This window comes from Eumetopias jubatus, unplaced genomic scaffold (assembly GCF_037043125.1).
Source record: "Eumetopias jubatus isolate StellerSeaLion01/CBP00866 unplaced genomic scaffold, mEumJub1_p1.0 scaffold_5, whole genome shotgun sequence".
Taxonomy (NCBI): domain Eukaryota; kingdom Metazoa; phylum Chordata; class Mammalia; order Carnivora; family Otariidae; genus Eumetopias; species Eumetopias jubatus.
The window spans coordinates 20740330-20754629 of NW_028274811.1; the positions used below are offsets into that span (position 1 = coordinate 20740330).

At 37.9% G+C, this 14300-nt stretch overlaps 1 pseudogene; it reads right to left on the reverse strand.

The window, feature by feature from the left end:
• Positions 1 to 7362: 7362 nt before the first annotated feature.
• On the reverse strand, positions 7363 to 8257 carry LOC114209552 (glyceraldehyde-3-phosphate dehydrogenase pseudogene; annotated as a pseudogene).
• Between the last annotated feature and the right edge of the window lie 6043 nt (positions 8258 to 14300).

The window sequence follows — 14300 nt, forward strand, 5'->3', positions numbered from 1 at the left end:
ACGTTATAATTTCACCGGTGGAGTCAAGTTTGCACTTCATCCATATGAATCTACTTTATTAGATATCTTTTTCAGCTTTGTTTTCATTAAAACCAAGTGTGAAATTAAACTGGACTTACGAGCCAACATTTGCATCACTGATAAAAGGAATATTTTCAAAACTATAAAGCACACTCAATCAAGTTTTGCTCGATAATAATTATAAATAACAATATGACAAAGATGTATTCCATTAATATTAAAATTTAAATACTTAAAAATAATTGTTGCAGAAATCTCTGTATTTCTATTTTTGTATATTCTATAATAAACATTAATAGAACACCATATGCACAGATTTTTTTTTTTTAGAGATTACTTTTTTAACCTATGTAAGACAATTGGAATACAAGTCCGTTTCTGGAAGAATGGAAGTAATTAACTGAGTTTAGGATTCTTGCCACCCTCCTGGGAGGGGGCTCTGGGTCAGATTTAATCGGACTTAGAGAGTTCTGGAGGAAATTCACATACTTTAATCTGTTACCTCTGCTCCGAATAGTTTTCCTTTAACTGTTGGAACCGAAATCCACAAATCAAATCCATTCATATTTGAATAACAGAAAGTCCTGTCTTCCACAAACCCAGATTAAACCCAGCATATTTGTAATACTATTCTCCTCAGCTCCTCATTTAAAACACCCAAACTGGCCATCTTGCTGAACATGGGGAAGAAGGACTCTCAAAAAGGTTCAACTCCTCTAAGATGGAATAAATACAATCTCTATCTTAAAGAGATGTTTTCATTTAAAATAAACTTATGAAGAAATTAAAACTCAACAGTCAAAGGAATGGACTTCTCAAAGAGGAAGACTAACATCTTGATATCAGCCTCCTCTGCAGTATCTCCAAGGGGTCCTTTTGCTCTGAGTAAAGTTTCCAATCACTCCATCACTTGCCTAGTTCACTGCCCATGGCCACCAACATGTGATGTATCAAAGATGAGCCTCCCTGCCCATCCACCACAGAACGTTAGCCAAATGCATCACACAGTTACTCACCCACAGTGTCGTTAACAGAGAAAATTGGGGAAAGAAGAATTTCCTCCCTCTCATCTGCAGATAATCATCTTCTGTCCTAAAGCATAAATTTTGATTACCCAGATTATTTTAGCTTTCAGAGTCACACGGGTTATTAGTGGTAATAAAATCATTCAGCCTTATAAAAATTTAAAAAAAAATTTCCAACCACAGTGTTTAAGAATCTGACCTCACGGCACATTATCCACCCACTATGGTAAAGTAATTTTCTCTTTGCCGTCAGTGTGATCCTTTTTTCATTTCTCTAGCTACAATTCAAAAAGAAAACAAAGTGATGTGACTGAACTCATGAGGGCACACATGTTTGCAGCCAAGGAATGGGATTTTTTGTTTGGTTTTGTTTCATTTGCTTTTCCATAGAAAGCTAACTAGCCTACATGGATGCCAAAATCAAGAGCTTATGCACACTGTCCTTAAACCCAATGGAGATGATCTCCTAGTGGAGAGGTGAAATCCTTCCAGCTCAGCTAACTTTGTCCTTACCACCCTGATGACTATGGCTTTGAGACATATCTCAAGGACTCTGCCCTGACTGTCCTAACGAATCTTCTAGAAACTTTCCTTCCCTCAACTATCCCTGCTAAAATGTGCATTAAAGTTTATGTTTATTTTTAATACTTGTTCATTTCTAATACCCAAGCCTTCACAAACCAGTAGGCAACAATTTCTATTTTCAACAATTGTCTCACATTTCAAGGAAAATGCATGTTGGCATAGCTATGAAACAGCAGTATTCTTTGTGGATCCATGTCTATCTCTGGAGCAAGGAATCGGGTTTTCAAAGAGCCCAGTGAGGCATGCAGGAAGCCATGCAGGCACTTAGAAAAGCACTGTGTTCTAAAAAGCTACAGAAGTGTATATATAATATGATTCTGGTTTGTTTTTTTTTTAATTCCACATACTGAGACTGGGAAGCAGGAAACAAAATACTTCTAAATGTTACGAGTAGTAGAATCACATTTTTTTCTTTTTTTCCTATATGCCCCTATGTTTTCCAAAATATCTGCCATAAACTTGTTATTTTTATAACCACATTTTTTGAAAGCATATGAAGTAGAGAAGACTTTTCTTTCCATTACTGCTGGTCTGAAGCATATATTATCCGAATTTTAGAGTATTTGGTTATGAGAAAGATTCCTCCCAAATATATTTGTGCTATATCCAAGAGACAAATTATGTCTGCTTTATAAAAAGATTTCTTTTAATAAACCATATTGCAAATTGTTTGCCTTTACGGTCACTAAATCACCACTCTCTTTGAAATTCCTCTTGGTCATACCTAGTCGAGTATTTCACAAAACGAGAATGCTTAACAAAGAATTACCATATATCAATTGCTTTGGACATCTTGTTCAGTAGTCTTTGGGGATCGTGACTCTATTTCTCATAATTAAATAACTCTCTACTTACTACACACTTCCACCAGATAATACATCCTTCTGCTGCTGCGAAAAAGTGGGTAATGCTAATATGTTTTCTTCAAGTAAATATGTTAGGAATTTTGCAGGGTTGAGTAGAGTGGGAACCAAAAGAAGACAGAGGGAGCTAATCATTGGTTATATATAGCACATACACCAAGGACGCAGGTATGAAAAATGTTGGCTTGGATAAGAAAACCAAGAAGAAGAAATTTTCAGAAGTGTTTTGTTTAAAAAAAAAATAGTCTATTCAACAGCTGAATTTGAAGCGGAGTTTACCAGTTGTTACAGTAAATATATTCAAAGTGAATCATATAACCACTAATTAGGTTTGAATCACTCAAGTGTACATTTGCTGTGACAACAGGTTTCCCTTTACAGATCATCCCTCTATTTATAAAAGAGCTGAAAATTAACATTTCCTGCTTTTGTCAAACTGAAGCATCTTTCAATGGTTTCCAGCAAACATCTGAAGGATTCTTGCATCCTGAGATCATCTGGCCATTATGTTTTCAAGTGTTGTCTCTTTTCAAGAACTGGGTGAGAAGCACAGAATAAGTGATTGCAGATTCTTTGTAAAATAGCAACAAGAAGACAACAAAAATACCTGATGTAGGAAAGATCATGGGTTACCATTCATGGCAGATGGGAAGCAACATAAATTGACAGTGGACGTTTTCCTTCTGTTTTGCACATGACTAACCACATGTGAAGCCTGAACCCCAGAGAAATAAAAAAAACAAGATTGTGTAGCTGTGTTTTTAATACCGTGATTAGTGGTATATCCAGATTTAAACAGATTTTTTTTCCTCCTAATTGAAATCGTTTCTTAAATAACATCGTTTCAAGAGCATGTGCTGGTTCAGATACCAAATACAGCCTAATGCCCACTCATTTTCACAAGTATTCATCTCAAAGGCAGACAGTTTTCTAGGTAATTTTAATATAGCATCCCCTAATCAAATCAGCCACACTGTGAGACACTGCTGTCGGGAAGGAAGCAGTGTTTTTCTCCAGGCCTGACAGCTGAAAGTGCTAAATAGAGGAAGAATATTCTCATTCTACTATGGACTGGGTGCTCTCTAATCTCTGAAAAATAAAAGTGCTGTTCAAGGCCCTGAAATTCACTGCACATTAGGGGACATCTTAAGATCTGTAGCATAGTCTCAGGTCTTAAAGGAGTGAATAAAGTCATGCTTTGTCATGGGATTTACCCAATTCCCGAAGTGGCACACCCACAGTCAATTGCATAAAGGTCAATTATCAAGAAGATGTTTCCAACTTATTTTTCTGAGCACATTCTTCAACATCTTTCTCATATCTTACTCTTTTAAGTTTTCTTTTCCATTTCTTTTTTTTCTTAAAATCTCTACACTTCCTCATGCTCCCTATAAGCTTTTTGTGATTAAGTAATTCCTCAAGTTGAATTCTTGGCAACACATTATTCTGAAATCCACTCAAAACTGATATACTGAGGTCACTTTTTAAGAAATGGATGATCCCATGGGGCGCCTGGGTGGCTCAGTCATTAAGCATCTGCCTTCGGCTCAGGTCATGATCTCAGGTTCCTGGGATCGAGCCCCGCATTGGGCTCCCTGCTTAGCGGGAAGCCTGCGTCTCCCTCTCCCACTCCCCCTGCTTGTGTTCCCTCTCTCGCTGTGTCTCTCTCTGTCAAATAAATAAATAAAATCTTAAAAAAAAAAAGAGATGGATGATCCCACTCTTTTGAATCTACTGCTATAGTCATGCCCTGTCATTCCCTAATAATTTTGCCTTCTGCAATACCCTTTTATCTTACCATCAGGCCCATGCTGTTCCTCATCTATGAAATGTCTTTCACACACCCATGTTCATCCTTCGCTGTCAAAATGGCACTCATCTTTCAAGGACTCGTTCAAATAACACCTTTTCCCTGTAGCTTTCCCCTGAATATTTTATTTACTATTACACTATGCTTTGGCTAATAAATAGCTCTTTCTCACCTGGAAAGTTTTCCTCTTTGACAAGATCCTACAGACACATGGACAGAGAGGTAAAGAAGAAAGAGAATGCAACTAGCTAGCCAAGTCAACTAAACCAAACTTACTAATCAAGAAGATGGTCAATGTCAGAGCTAAAGCACCCTCACAATCAATACCTCTCCCCAGGCACCCATTAGTCAGCATTATACTCTGTAGTTCCGGGGCTGCTCTCTTATCACCATAAACATCTTGGAGGCTTATTTATATTTGTAACTCAGCATCTGGTCAATATCTACTGCTTACTCAAGGCTTAACAAATGTATGTTGAAACTGGCTGAATTTTTCAACTCTAGTTTTTCTTGTTTGTTTCTTTTGGGGTTTTTCGTTCATTTGTTTTTGGTTCTGGTTTTGGTTTTTTTGGTACACATAAGAACATTTCACTGCAAGAATGATTACAAACAGTAAAACAGGCTTTCAAGAGGGTAGACAACCCCCCTCAATGGAAATTATTTTCAGTGGCATTGACCATCAATCATTACTACAGAATTTAAGTAACAGCACTGCTGATAAAGGAATTTAATTATGGAAGATTCCTTTTTGACTTCCAAAGCAACAGAAGAATAAGAATGAAGTTTAAGATGCTATACAGACAAGAATGGTGAGTTTACAAAGGAAAAAGCAATCTGGTCTAAAAATTAAACAACAAGCTCTCACAGACTGTGATTCTAAACATCTCCCCCCGCCAAGACTTTACATTTCATTTAAAAGATGAGTGTCATGACATTCATGAACCTGGACTGAGGTTCAGAGTTGTGCTCATTAATTGAAAAGCAGTCTGTTTAGGAAATGGTCCTCATTCTGATGTTGCTCTTTGAATGATCAGTTTGATCTCATGGTTCACACAGTAGCAACATGAACACAACCAATATTTCTGAGTTTTTTAACCACATAAATTTGAGAAAAGAATCTTTCAAACGACAACTTCTTGATATGTCTTTAGTTAAGCAATCAGACCACCCAAGAAAACATAGTTTTGTGTAATAAAACCTGCCCTTCAGAGTTATATTTTTGAATCAAAGCAACTCAAGCACATGGGGACAAAAAGAATTATTTTTCTATAGAAACTATGCATATGATTTTCCTATTCAATTACCCCTCTTTCTAAGTACAGTTGCATAAACAGTACCATTCATTCATTCGAAAACCAGTTATTGCCCTTATGGGCACTGTGAGTACATACAACTCAAGATAGTCAACCACACAAAATAGCCAAGTTTTGCTCTGGCCTCATTTAAAGAGTTAAGTATTAGATTGTTTTATGACTAAAAAAGAGGCAGATGAGGAATATGAGAGAAGGAAGAGGAAGAGGAAAAATTAGGAGGAAAAGAAGTAAAGAAGAGAAGGAAGGGGACACCTGGCTAGCTCAGTCAGAGGAACATGAGACTCTTGATCTCGAGGTCATGAGTTCAAGCCCCACGTAGGAGGTAGAGTTTACTTAAAAAAATAAAAAACAGGGGCACCTGGGTGGCTCAGTCATTAAGTGTCTGCCTTCGGCTTGGGTCATGATCCTGGGGTCCTGGGATTGAGCCCCACCTCAAGCTCCCTGCTCGGTGGGAGGCCTGCTTCTCCCTCTCCCACTCCCCCTGCTTGTGTTCCCTCTCTCGCTGTGTCTCTCTGTCAAATAAATAAATAAAATCTTTAAAAAAATAAATAAATAAAAATAAAAATAAAAAACAACAAAACAAAAAGTAAAAAAAGATATTTAAAAAAAGGCAGGAGGAGAAGAAATAATATTTCAAAGAAGTTATCCATAAAAAAGAAGTTATCTGTCTTGCTGTTGAGCATCACTGATAATTTGTTTTAGAATTGATTAAAGCAATACACACACACACACACACACACACACACACACACACATCTTTTCCCGCAGCTTTGTTAAAACTTACGTAAAACTACAGAAAATCAAAAACAAAGAAAAAAATCCTCAAAGAAGCCAAAGGGGAAAAAAATACCACACCTATAGAAGAACAAAGATAAGAATTACATCCGACATGTCCTCAAAAACCATGCAAGCAAGGAGAATAGAGTGAAATAGCAAAAGTGTTGACAGAAAAAACCACCAACCTAGAATTCTATACCCTACAAAAAATCCTTCAAAAATAAAAGAGAAATAGAGACTTTCTTAGACAAACAAAAACTGAAGGAATTTGTTGCCAATAGACCTGCCTTGTAAGAAATGTTAAAAGAAGTTATTTAGAGTGAAGGGAAGTAATATAGGTCTGAAACTCAGATCTACATAAAATAAGCAAGAGCATCAAAGGAGGAATAAGTGAAAGTAAAATAAAACATTCAAGATGTTGGTTTTTGCCAGTATGGATGGTCTGAAACAATACTCTTCTAGACATATGGCATAAAGTATAAATGAAAAAGAAATACATGCATATATGAAAGTAAAATCATGCTATAGAAATAAAGGGATTTTTTTATAGGATGTTTACCTATGGCTTTCCATTAGACTGAATATAGAAGTGGAAAGAAGTTTTAAATGTCTCTCAAGAGTTAAATTTCCATTAATATGTGAATAATCAGAAAGCATTATGATTACTTGAAACAGACAGAAAAAGACATCAGGGACCTACTTCCCTAACATTTTTCTTGGATTTTTTATTTTGTTTTGTTGTTGTTGTTGTTATTTTTTGGCTAGGTACAGTATACTTTACTGATGGTACATGACAAGGCAGGGCTCCCCAAAATCTTCCCTTTTTCATGGGGTCTGGGATGGAAACTGTGTTGAGGTTGGGAGAGTCTCAGTGTGTTGGGGGATGGATTGGGGTGAGGTCTCCCCAGCAGCTGAGGGCCCCTCTCTCTTCATCTTGCTCTCACTGGACCTGATGGTTCAGAGGGCTCTTACTCCTTGGAGGCCATCTGGACCATAAGGCCAAATTCATTGTCATACCAGGAAATGAGCTTGACAAAGCAGCCATTGAGGGCACTGCCAGAACCATCATCAAAGGTGGAAGAGTGGGTGTCACTGCTAAAGTCACAGGAGATGACCTAGTCCTCAGTGTGCCCCAGGATGCCCTGAGGGGGACCTCTGATGCCTGTTTCACAACACTCTTGATGTCATGTATTTGGCAGCTTTCTCTAGGCAGTAGGTCAGATCCATGACTGACATGCTGAGGGTGGGGACACAGAAAGCTGTATCAGTGAGCTTCCCACTCAGCTCAGGGATTACCTTGCCTACAGCCTTGGTGACACCAGAAGAAGCAGGAATGATGTTCTGGGCAGCCTCTTGGCCATCATACCATAGCTTCCCAGAAGGGCTATCCGCAGTCTTCTGGGTGACAATGATGGTGTGGACTGTTGTGATGAGTCCCTTCATGATGCCAGTTGTCATGGATGACCTTGGCCAGTGGCCAAGCAATTGGTGGTGCAGGAGGCATTGCTGACAATCTTGAGGGAGTTGTCATACTTCTCATGATCCACACTCATCACAAACATGGGGGCATTAGCAGAAGGGGGAGAGATGATGACCCTCTCGGCCCCACCCTTCAAGTGAGCCCCAGCCCTCTCCGTGGTGGTGAAGACCCTCGTGGACTCTGATAACAAGTTTCCCATTCTCAGCCTTGACTATGCTGTTGAATTTGTCATAGGTGGAATCACACTGGAACATGTAGACCATGTAGCTGAGGTCAATGAAGGGGTCATTGATGGTGACAATATCCACTTTGCCAGAGTTAAAAGCAGCCCTGGTGACCAGGCGCCCCGTATGGCCAAATCCGTTTACTCTGACCTTCACCATCGTGTCTTGGGGACACCAGCTGGGACTGCACCAGAAGATCCATCTGTCTGTTGAATGGGGAGGAGCAGAGACCCCAGTTTTGTTGATTATAGTTATACGCAGTGGTGTGCAGTTTAGTATTTAACAACCCTCTTCTGTGGGCCAATATGAGCTGTTCCCACACACTTCCCCCCCTTTAAGACAAAGGTGTTCAGCTTTCATTGTTAGCATTTTGCCTATTGTTACTGACAAAGCCAAAGTTTTTCCAACAACATTTTCACCAAGAAAATTTCCAGCTTTGATGAACCCCCTTACCAAGTGTAATTTAATTAGAAATTAGAAAGTAAGTCAATGATGTTACTCTACTAAAACAGTGGGTAAGTCCCTGGCATTTTAGACACTCAGACTGAAATCTGATCAACTCTTAGAAGACATGATTTTGAGCTTGCCAAGTAACCTCTGTAAACCTTTTTCCACATCTCTAAATTGAATATAATACCAAGCCTGCCTTACTGTTGCATAAAAATTAAACCAAATAATCCATGTAACAAATATCCAGTAATGATTATATGTGGGATAACACACAGACCAAAAAAAATCACTCAAATTCCATCAGCTACTCTTATTCTTTGAGAAGAACAAGAGTGTTTACAGTTATAAACTTCCAAACTAATAGTTTCTCTCATGTAAAAATGAATTCACTTTCCTGAGTTATTTATAGTGGCACTTTAAATTTATTTTCAAAAATGAACAAGTACATTTAATTTAAAATTAATAAGACCATTATTGTGTATTCATTAAAATTTCATGTGATTATTGGAAGCATTTATAAGGTATACAGTGGACTCATTATATAGAGAGATAGTAATTAAGCCTTAATAAATGGAATTTGAAATAATCATTCATAAAAGTATATTATTGAATTTGAGACCTCTTATTTTAAAATCTATCTATAATATCTATTTACTAGAGGCAAAGTAAGAAATTATATGTTTTGTGAATATTTACACAAATAGAATTAATTTTAGGAACAGATGACAAAGGGTAACTCTTCCAGTCAGAAACAATCTGTTGCCTGCTAGAAAACCATAATGCAATCAGGAGATTCTTCTGACTTGCTTCTCTGCATCTTCTCCTTTTTCAATAATCAAGGTCATTACTTAATGATGTCAACAGAGCCTCCCCTTGCTTCTTGCAAACACAATAAATGACAGGCTTGTTCATGTGTTGTCACAAAGGTCAGTGTGTAATTGGCATCACTAATAATACCTGTGTGATTTAATTTGATCTGTAGATAATTTCTCTGGTTTTCTTTTTTTTCCCTTGTGGTTTTGCAAGGGAAATGGCAATGTTTAATTCCACTTCTTTAAAACATTTGGTCACTTCCACAGCTAAATCAAAAATTTCAAGAAGGCATCATGAGTCTTTCATTTACAATTTTCTCCCCAGCTGCTAGCACAGTGCCCAGAATATATCTAGGGTAGATTTAATAAACTTTTCTCAAGTGAATGAATGAGTGAATAAATGAATAAAGGAAATAGTGCAAAAATGTCTTCAGAAATTACTAGAATTGTTCAGAGCAGTGCTTTCTGATCTCACATGTGAGCTCCTTTAACTTTTCTTCATAGTACTTCTTATAGTTTGAAAATACATGTACTTATGTATTTAATTAATTTGTTTAATTAATTAATGACTGCCTCCCCCACTAGATTATTCTACTTACAGTAATACTCCCAATTTCTAGGATAGGACCAAGCACATAGTATGCGTTCAGTAAACACTGATCAAGGAATAAATGCTTCCTGTTATGGTAGCTCTGTGAATTAGTAGACACCAAAGCTCTATTTTAAGATTCTATGTCCCACTTTATATGATGAGAAAACTCTGCAATAAAAAAACAGTTTATTTGATAATATTTATTACATGATGGCATATGCCCCAAGATTTTCAGCTGGCCTTTACATATGGGAAATCTTTAGAGATGGAGTTTCATCTCATTTTCTCCAAATAACCATGACGTGCAGACCAGCATTTGCATCCCAAAACACTTTTAAAATATGTAATATATATTCTAAAATATACAACATATTATAAATTGTATTTTAAATGCTCTATTTCTCTCCAGCCAAATAAGTTCCAGTTATTGGTTCAACTGTTTCTTACTTTTGAAGGTGGGACTAGTAATGTTATAAAAACAAACAAACAAACATGTATCTGGTCAGGTCTCAGTCAGCACCACAAAGTTGTCTGTATTTGTGGTCCATATTAAGCTAAAATATATTCAATATATAGCCCTACATACTGTCAATGTAACCTTTGGGTCTCTTTTTCTGCTCCAAGGGAAAATGCTGTGGAAAACTCTCCATACACGAGCTAATAGGCTTTTTCACATTTTCCCCTCTCTCTTCTCAAAGGCAAGATGATTTCAATCTGAACATTAAGGAGTCTCTTAGAAATATGTAAATTAATACATTATAAAGCAACAGCAGCAATAATAATAGCTACCAATTATTAAGGGTCTATTACATTCCTAGCACTACACTAAACTAAACATAAGTCTCATTTTAATATTTTTCTCAAGATCACATAGGTAACAAGGGGACACAGCTGATATTTGAACCCACATCCATAAAAATACAGCAGAGATTCTCAACCTTGACATTGTTGACATTTTAGGTGAAATAATTCTTTGGTGTGAGTGGGCTGTCCTGTGCCCCTACCCAATGAATGCTAGTGAAACCCCCTGCCAGTTGTGACAACCAGAAATGACTCCAGATATTGTCAGATGTCCCTTAGGAGGGTAAAATCTCCCCAACTCCTTGCCCTTTAATGCCCCACCTGTCTCAACCCATCATCCCCACCCCCATCGAGAAACACTGGAACACAATGCCCAGCTTCTTTACTATCATTCACTTCCTCCATGAAGGAGAAGACTAAGAGTCCAGCATTCAAATTTAACCTATTTTAGTACTATTAAAATTGTAAAAACCAGTTAAACACTCATATGTCAATTTAATCAAGCAGACTTCTACCTTAACAAGATATTCTAGGTAAACCAAACTTCACAAAGGAAGGTATTGAGTTATCGTGAAACTTATTTTCCTGGGCATTGTTTGGAAATGCTTCAATTTTAGAAAACCAAAGGAAAAAAAATGGACAAAAACCAGAGTATAGTGAACTTTTCATTTGCAAGCTGCATATCTTTAAGGAATTCAAGTAGTTTCCTAGAATTAAATCTATGAATTAAAATAGGATTCCATTTGTTGTTTATTTTCCAGTGATCTTCTTTGAAGTGGGGTTTACCCTGAAGTAAGAGTCAGAAATGTTGTTTCTTTAGGTCACATATTGATGAAAGATAATTAGAAGGCAGTCAGGCAGGGACAAGGGGCCTCCGCCTTAAGAGGAAACCACCCTTGGGGCACCTGGATGGCTCTGTCAGTTAAGTGTCTGCCTTCAGTTCAGGTCACGATCTCCAGGTCCTGGGATACAAGTCCCACATCGGGCTCCCTGCTCAGCGGGGAGCCTGCTTCTCCCTCTCCCTCTGCTGCTTTTCCTGCTTGCACGCTCTCACTCTCTCTCTGTCAAATAAATTAATAAAATCTAAAAAAAAAAAAAAGAGGAAACCACCCTTAAAAAGACTTCACACTACCCTGGAAGGAGCCCTCCACCCTTTCCCACATGATAGATAACAAAAGCCTGATTGGATGACAGGTGTAGAGAGGGTTAATCAGATTAAAAGAGCCTGCCAGGGCGCCTGGGTGGCTCAGTTGGTTAAGCGACTGCCTTCGGCTCAGGTCATGATCCTGGAGTCCCGGGATCGAGTCCCGCATCGGGCTCCCTGCTCGGCGGGGAGTCTGCTTCTCCCTCTGACCCTCCCCCCATCTCATGTGCTCTCTCTCTCTCATTCTCTCTCTCTCTCAAATAAATAAATAAAAATCTTTAAAAAAAAAAAAAAGAGCCTGCCAACAAGCCCATAAAACCCCCTACACTTAGAAACTCCAGTAGCAACTCTCTCAGGTCTCTGCCCTCTTTGGGAGCTTTGTACTATCACTCAATAAACCTTGCTTTGCTGCCTATCACTTCTTCCTCTTCATTCTTTGAAGTGGCATGACCAAGAACCACAGGCATGGAAGGAAAAAAATCCTTTAACAATATCTTCTATCACTTTTACCTAAAATCCGAGGCTCAAAATTCCAAATGATTTTTCTAATTGAAGAAATCAATTAAAATGACACCTTGGAATTTTCAATAGTAATTCCTCCATCTTTAATAAAAAAAAAATTAACTTTGGTTCTCACACACAGAATTATACTGCTGTGTTTTGTTTTTGCTTTTTTTTTTTTGGCACTCTTCATTCCAAGTTTCACTGTAGGTATAAAGATGGATAGTACTGCATAGTCATTTGCTTTAAACCACAATTCAGTCACTCAGTGTCAGAGACACAGTAAATTTACCTGCTAACAGTAGTCACTGTAGTCGCTTTGTTCCTAAAGACAGTTTATTTATTCTCCTGCTCAATAAAACAAGTTATATGTAAACATCTTCTATCTTTACAACACCAAGACTGATAAAACATTCCTCTAGAGTAAATGAACTTTAAAAATTAAATATCAATAACAGTGAGACTTTTGCTTCCCACCCTGATGGTATCAATTAACCCTTCTGGGAAAACAACTCCAAAACTGGACAGCATATCTGAGACAACTATTTTCAAGAATTAAACATGTTGAGAAAAGGAGGACATGTGAAACTGGTTCCATGCTTGTTGTAGCTTTCTGCCTACAGACACTTTTGGATGAAAAGTAGCCAGTAGCCTAGAGAAAAGTAGCCCCCAAGCACAGAGTGGTGAGCAAGACAATCTAAGTGGAGGAGAAAAGGTGGAGAGTCTGGGTCTGCAGAAACAGCTGACTTTATAAGACAGAGGAGCAAAAAAAGAGAAGGAAGCACACATCCAAGGACCCAGATGTCAGTACGACAGCTCACCTCAGGCCCTTGGCCGAGAGCAGGGCTGTGTGTGTAAACAGTGACATGCCACAGGTGGAAGGTACAGGGAGACACTGGAAGAGGCAGTCTCCAAACCAGAGGCAGGAATGTCGCCATGCACATTGGCCATTCTGCGGAGATCCCAAAAGGCCATGCCTTACAACTCAGGACTATGCCCTAGATGGAAGGCCATGACCAAGGTCTAAGGACAAAATGGAAATAAGCCTAAAACCAAGCTCAACAAGTACAAGAGGATTCACTAATAACTGCCTGCCAAAAGAAGAAAAAGAAAGAAAAAAACACCAATGCTCCAAGGAAGACAACATAATCTACTGGCAGGAGGGGCAGGGAATTCGAAATGTGTATAAACCTACCAACAAAGCTCAAAAATACAAAGAGAAAAAATGGACAGAATCAAATCCAAAACATTGGTGGACATGTTTCAAACAATTAACATATAATAAAATACAGAGTTTAGGTGTCCATTTGAATTTTGATAATTATGTATACCTACCCCCATTACTGCTACACATATACACACAAAAAACAAGATACAGCACATTTTCATCACCCTAAAAATTTCCTATTACCCTTTTCCAGTCAAACAGCTACCTCAATCCCAAGCAACACTCTGATGTCTTTACCATTATTTAGTTTTGTCTCTGGAGTTTGTGTAAATAGAATCATGTAGCATGTACTCTTGTCGTCTTCAGTTTTGTTTGCTTAATGTAATGATTAAACATTAAGATCCAAACACCTTGTTGCATATATCCATCGCTTTATTGCTGTATATACTTTTCCATGGGTGAACATATCACAGTTTATCCATATTCCTTTTGAAAGACATTTGGGTTGTATCCAGTTTTTGCCTATTACGAACAAGGTCACTATAAACATTCTTCTACAAGTCTTTCTTTTATTTCTCTTGAAAAATGCCTAGGGATGAAATTGCCGGGTCATAGATTTATGTTTAACTTTGTAAGAAACTGACAAATAGTGTTCCAAAGTTGTCGTATTGCTTTAATCTTCCAGTAAAAAAATGTAGGAGAATTTCAGGAGCTCCACATGTTCACCAATATTG